Source organism: Euphorbia lathyris, chromosome 7 (assembly GCF_963576675.1).
Source record: "Euphorbia lathyris chromosome 7, ddEupLath1.1, whole genome shotgun sequence".
Lineage (NCBI taxonomy): Eukaryota > Viridiplantae > Streptophyta > Magnoliopsida > Malpighiales > Euphorbiaceae > Euphorbia > Euphorbia lathyris.
In genome coordinates, this window is record NC_088916.1 from 88,010,367 (window position 1) to 88,016,627 (window position 6,261).

The following is a 6,261-nucleotide window of genomic DNA, read 5'->3' on the forward strand; positions in this document are numbered from 1 at the left end:
TGTTAGGAATTCAATTCTTACGTTTACTGGCTTTTTAGATGCTTAATTAATTCCGATTTAGGAAAACTTATGCGCAATAATCAGTGATTCATCAGAGAAAGAGAAAAGAATTCTTGTTAGAATATTTTAGATTCCATTGAGACAAGATGAAGATAATAATTAATTAATTAATTATAAAACAGATGAAGAAATTAATTCTGTTTTTATGGTTGTTTCGTCTTTGATCTACATGTTATAGCCATAAACTGGAGACCTTTTTTGCTTAATTTGAAAAAGTTTGAGACTGATGTCGGTTGAAGTTGATATGTTCCCGTACATGATGAAATCTAATTCGATCGAGGGCATTTCTTAAAAGCAAATGCCTTTATGTGGATGTCTTAGATTATCCATTTGTTTTATTATAATTAAAACCGCATCCTGCTTTTAGATCGTGATCCTTATTTTTGCATCCTGTCTGCAGTTAGTGGAAATCCAAAGCAAGGAGATTCAGATGGCGATGATTGCTCAAAGATTTTTTTTCTAAAAAAGATGGACGCAGCAATGGAGATTCAGATGCTCCATCATCTGGTTGCTGCAAGAAGAAATGGTGGTCATCCAGCTTTAATGTCCAATCACTATGTGCCTTGACAAGAGTGATGGCTTTGACAAGTTGTTGTGGCAAGCATATGTTTCTGCTAATAAAATTTTTGCACATAGGGTTATGAAAGTTATTAATCTTGAAGATGCTTTTGTATGGGTTCATGACGATCACTCTATGGTCCTCCTTACATTTTTGAGGAAGTGTTCCTACCGAGTTGAGCTTGGTTTCTTCATAAGTAGTTCATTAGAGACGAGATTATGTAAGCATTGCTCAATGCTTTGATATATTAGTGGAATGGTTTTTGTGTTTAAAGTTAGAGTTTGATGCAATGAAACTAATTTTGTTCTAAATTAGTAAATGAATATGTTGTTCTAGACATGTGCATCCAGTGATGTTCAATTTCCAATTCCAAATGATTATTTGGAGTTTCTCATATTTGGAGTTTGCCCTCGAATTCCATTATTAGCCAACTAAGAGTAGTTTAAGCTTCCCTATAACTTTGTCGCCAGATTAAAGAAAATTAGGGATAAGATATGTTTTTTTCCTGCCACTAACTCCACTCTTTCTTAACTCTAGATTTCCACGGGTTGGACTCAATCAAACTGTTCTTCTAGAAACAATGGGATACTGATAGCACCAAAGAAAACTTATTTTTAGATTTAGTTTCAGACAAATCAATCTACTTAATCTTATAATTAATAAATTTTAATAACTTTTTTAATTGCAATATCCTTTGAAAAACCGAGCACAAACATAGTATGCATATCATGTGATTTTAATTTGTTTAATCCATTATTTTTCTCAATTAAGTACTTATAAGCCTGACTCCTTCCAAAGTCGATGAAAAATATAATGATTTTGTCCTTATATTATAAAACAAGTTAATTTTGTCCATTCATAATTTTTTTTTTGTGATTTTTATTTTGATAATAGAAAATTTGATTTAATTTTATCATTTTCAAAATAATTTCGAATAAAACGTGTCCACGGAATTTATTAGAAAATGATAAAAGTGAGGTTTTCCTAAAAATAAATTTGATCCAAATTAAAATTAAATATGACTCGACAACACCACACGTAATCTATACTATCCCGATTAGGTTATTAAGAGATTGATATGAAATTTTTTGGGTTGGACTACGGTTTAATCATTTTGACACTAATTCAAAATTGACACGACATGATCACAATACAAACTCAATAATTGCAACATGTGATATTTATGTTGTAAGTTTTTGTACATTTTTTTATTGGGATAAGGGTCAAATTTAACCATAACGCTTCAATCAAAGTGCATATTTAGCCCCTAACATATGAAGTGATGCAAATTAAATCCTAATTTTTTCAAGCAAGACCAATTTTAGCAAAACACTGTTGAAAATTTAAAAAGATTGGTTTACTGTTATTTAATTGTCACATTGTATCTTCTAAATAAGTTTGTCAATAAATCGAAGCAATTTCATATATTTTTTAATTGTTGTTTATAACTATATTAATAACACTATAATATTTTACACAATTTGATAAAAAAAGTTGTGATTAATTTATATGTAGCAGATTTAGTTTTTATCATTTTAGCAGAATTTTTACAATTTTTTTAGTAATAAACTAATAACCTAAAGTGGTAGTAAAATACTAATAAAACATGTTTTTTCTAATTTTCGATAATGTAGGACTAAAATTGATCTTACTTGAAAATATTATACTTAAATTTGCACCATTTTGTAAGTTAAGGTTAAATCAACACTACACTTAAAAATATTAGGGTTAAATTAAAAACTAATATTTGGCCCAAACTCTTGCAGTGAGAGACACCTTGTGTCACATGTAAAAATAAATAAAATAAATTATAGGTAAATACTTATGAACTTTTAAAAATTTAGAGAACAATTGAAGTTTTGAGGCTTTCGAATTTAATTATATAAAGATAGAAGTTATTGAATGCAATTGGACAAAAATAGGATGTTATTAAAGATAATTAGACAAAAATAGAGGGTGTAATTTAAAACTTTAAAACTTTAGGGAGTAGGTGAGGTTTGAGAGTAAGGGATGACATCACCATATAACTGGACTTACACCTTTGCTCTTCTCAATCGCGGAATAGCAATTAGGGTTACCCAATGTTCATAGATATCTCCTCTTTGAGATCTGAATAGCAGATAGCCCTTATATCAATTATGGACACGGTTAGGATTAGGGTTTATCTTCTCCAGAAAGTGGCGTAATCAAATCTATAGAAATCAATGGTTAGAATTAGGGTTTATCTTCTCTATCAAGTTAGCATTCAACAATGGTTTTAAGATCTCATCTCTGACTGCTCGTTCGTCAGGTAAATTTCCAATGAGAATCAAGCTTAATTCGGTAGAAACCCTTCCTCAAGAAATAAGGGAGGAGCATCAAGTGATGGTTATTAACCCTATAAAATCATCTTCCGGATTAATAACCTCCATAACTTTATCTGCTAAAATATTATTAGCAAAAAAGGGTTGTGTTTGTTTACAGGTGAATTGTGCAATTGTAACTTCTTTATGTATTTTTGTTTTTTTGTTGCTCACTAATCCATATGTATTTTGATCCTATCTTTTTTTTTTTTGCAGGAAACTATCTTGCTTAACAAATCAAATTACTGCTTACAATGGTTTATGGTAAATTTTTGCACTTTTTCTTTGTTGGGTTTTATGTTTTAATGGCAATTCCGAAGATATAATGAGTTTTGCCGCTACCCTATCTTATTATATGTGTTTACAAATGGTGTATCATTATTAATCTTTCTTTAATTACTTGTTTACTATAGTGGTTTTTTTAAAATGATTATGCCAAAAGGTGAGAATTTGAGGATTGTAATTGTGATTTCAATAGATCTATTGTTAAATGTGTTTGCTTATGAGTCGCTTACATAAGCTGTCTAATGTGTTCTATGATGATATGATATAATTATTTGAAACCCTATATGTTTGTTTTAAACTGGATATGCTAATTTTTGTTATTAGATGTTGCTCTCTGGTGTGTTTTTCTATATAACCTAGCTATCTGATGTGTCTGGATGATATGATTACTTGAAATTGAAACCATAAGTTTGTTTATGCTTTTTTTGTTATGATAATTTTTTGATACAAATCAAGATTGTTTGTTATTTGTTGTGATGAGACTATGCTGGTGATGCTTGATCTGAATATTATCTAAATTTCATCAGACAATTATCTTTGTTGTAATTTCATTCATTTCCAACTAGTTGAGATTGCGGCTTTGGGAGTAACCATTTTTAGCTTAATTTGCAATGGAGAAAATTGCAGAGTCCAAATCGTGTTTGTTCATTTAGTAAAACATTAGCAATTGTTCATTTTAGTTTGGCATTGCTAGATATTTCTCTCAAAATACTAATTTATTGTTTGTAACAAATTACCACGAAGTTGTTGGCGTCTGATTTTCTGAAATGGTATTATTGTTTTGCTTCAATTCAGTTGCATACTTTTAGGCAGATTGATTCAACTCATGTACTTTTTATGCTTCTCATGTATTCTTGTTTGGTATTTTCTGGTAGTAATTCATTGCATTTGTAATGACTATATTATATGGGTATTTTAATTGTTTGATCAACACCGAATGAATTTAAATCCATTGAACATCTTAATCTATTTCCATTGTTTCCAAGTAAAGAGAGCGAATTATGAGATGAGCATTTTTGAGGATTATATATGTGCTATGTTGCACTGAAACTGAATTTGAAACGAAATGCTGAAAAGCTAAGGAAGAAGAGTTGAATATAGTATATAAAAATGTAACTTGCTGGAAAAGAAAAATGTCTCCGTCTGTACAGGAAATGGAAGGATGATTTGAGCCATGTTAGGAATTCAATTCTTACGTTTACTGGCTTTTTAGATGCTTAATTAATTCCGATTTAGGAAAACTTATGCGCAATAATCAGTGATTCATCAGAGAAAGAGAAAAGAATTCTTGTTAGAATATTTTAGATTCCATTGAGACAAGATGAAGATAATAATTAATTAATTAATTATAAAACAGATGAAGAAATTAATTCTGTTTTTATGGTTGTTTCGTCTTTGATCTACATGTTATAGCCATAAACTGGAGACCTTTTTTGCTTAATTTGAAAAAGTTTGAGACTGATGTGGGTTGAAGTTGATATGTTCCCGTACATGATGAAATCTAATTCGATCGAGGGCATTTCTTAAAAGCAAATGCCTTTATGTGGATGTCTTAGATTATCCATTTGTTTTATTATAATTAAAACCGCATCCTACTTTTAGATCGTGATCCTTATTTTTGCATCCTGTCTGTAGTTAGTGGAAATCCAAAGCCAGGAGATTCAGATGGCGATGATTGCTCAAAGATTTTTTTTCTAAAAAAGATGGACGCAGCAATGGAGATTCAGATGCTCCATCATCTCGTTGCTGCAAGAAGAAATGGTGGTCATCCAGCTTTAATGTCCAATCACTATGTGCCTTGACAAGAGTGATGGCTTTGAGAAGTTGTTGTGGCAAGCATATGTTTCTGCTAATAAATTTTTTGCACATAGGGTTATGAAGGTTATTAATCTTGAAGATGCTTTTGTATGGGTTCATGACCATCACTCTATGGTCCTCCTTACATTTTTGAGGAAGTGTTCCTACCGAGTTGAGCTTGGTTTCTTCATAAGTAGTTCATTTTCCTCGTCGGAAATTTATCAAACTCTACAAGTTGGAGACGAGATTATGTAAGCATTGCTCAATGCTTTGATATATTAGTGGAATGGTTTTTGTGTTTAAAGTTAGAGTTTGATGCAATGAAACTAATTTTGGTCTAAATTAATAAATGAATATGTTGTTCTAGACATGTGCATCCAGTGATGTTCAATTTCCAATTCCAAATGATTATTTGGAGTTTCTCATATTTGGAGTTGGCCCTCGAATTCCATTATTAGCCAATTAAGAGTAGTTTAAGCTTCCCTATAACTTCGTCGCCAAATTAAAGAAAATTAGGGATAAGATATGTTTTTTTCCTGCCACTAACTCCACTCTTTCTTAACTCTAGATTTCCACAGGTTGGACTCAATCAAACTGTTCTTCTAGAAACAATGGGATACTGACAGCACCAAAGAAAACTTATTTTTAGATTTAGTTTCAGACAAATCAATCTACTTAATCTTATAATTAATAAATTTTAATAACTTTTTTAGTTGCAATATCCTTTCAAAAACCGAGCACAAACATAGTATACATATCATGTGATTTTAATTTGTTTAATCCATTATTTTTCTCAATTAAGTACTTATAAGCCTGACTCCTTCCAAAGTCGATGAAAAAAATAATGATTTTGTCCTTATCTTATAAAACAAGTTAATTTTGTCCATTCATAATTTTTTTTTGTGATTTTTATTTTGATAATAGAAAATTTGATTTAATTTTATCATTTTCAAAATAATTTCGAATAAAACATGTCCACGGAATTTATTAGAAAATGATAAAATTGAACCAATATTTTACGGCAAGGATAAAAATTAAGTCATTTTATAAAATGAGAGGGAGAATCCCAATAACCTGAAGATTAAAAGTGAGGTTTTCCTAAAAATAAATTTGATCCAAATTAAAATTATATATGACTCGACAACACCACACGTAATCGATACTATCCCGATTAGGTTAATACGAGATTGATATGAAATTTTTTGGGTTGGACTACGG

The 6,261-nt window shown here is 30.2% G+C and overlaps 1 long non-coding RNA gene across 1 annotated transcript; it reads left to right on the forward strand.

Annotated features, from left to right (window-relative positions):
• The first annotated feature begins 2,681 nt into the window (after positions 1–2,681).
• Positions 2,682–5,343, forward strand: LOC136201477 (uncharacterized). Its single transcript, XR_010673851.1, has 3 exons — positions 2,682–3,082; positions 3,178–3,225; positions 4,882–5,343. It is a non-coding gene; the product is annotated as an uncharacterized lncRNA (long non-coding RNA).
• The last annotated feature ends 918 nt before the right edge of the window (positions 5,344–6,261 follow it).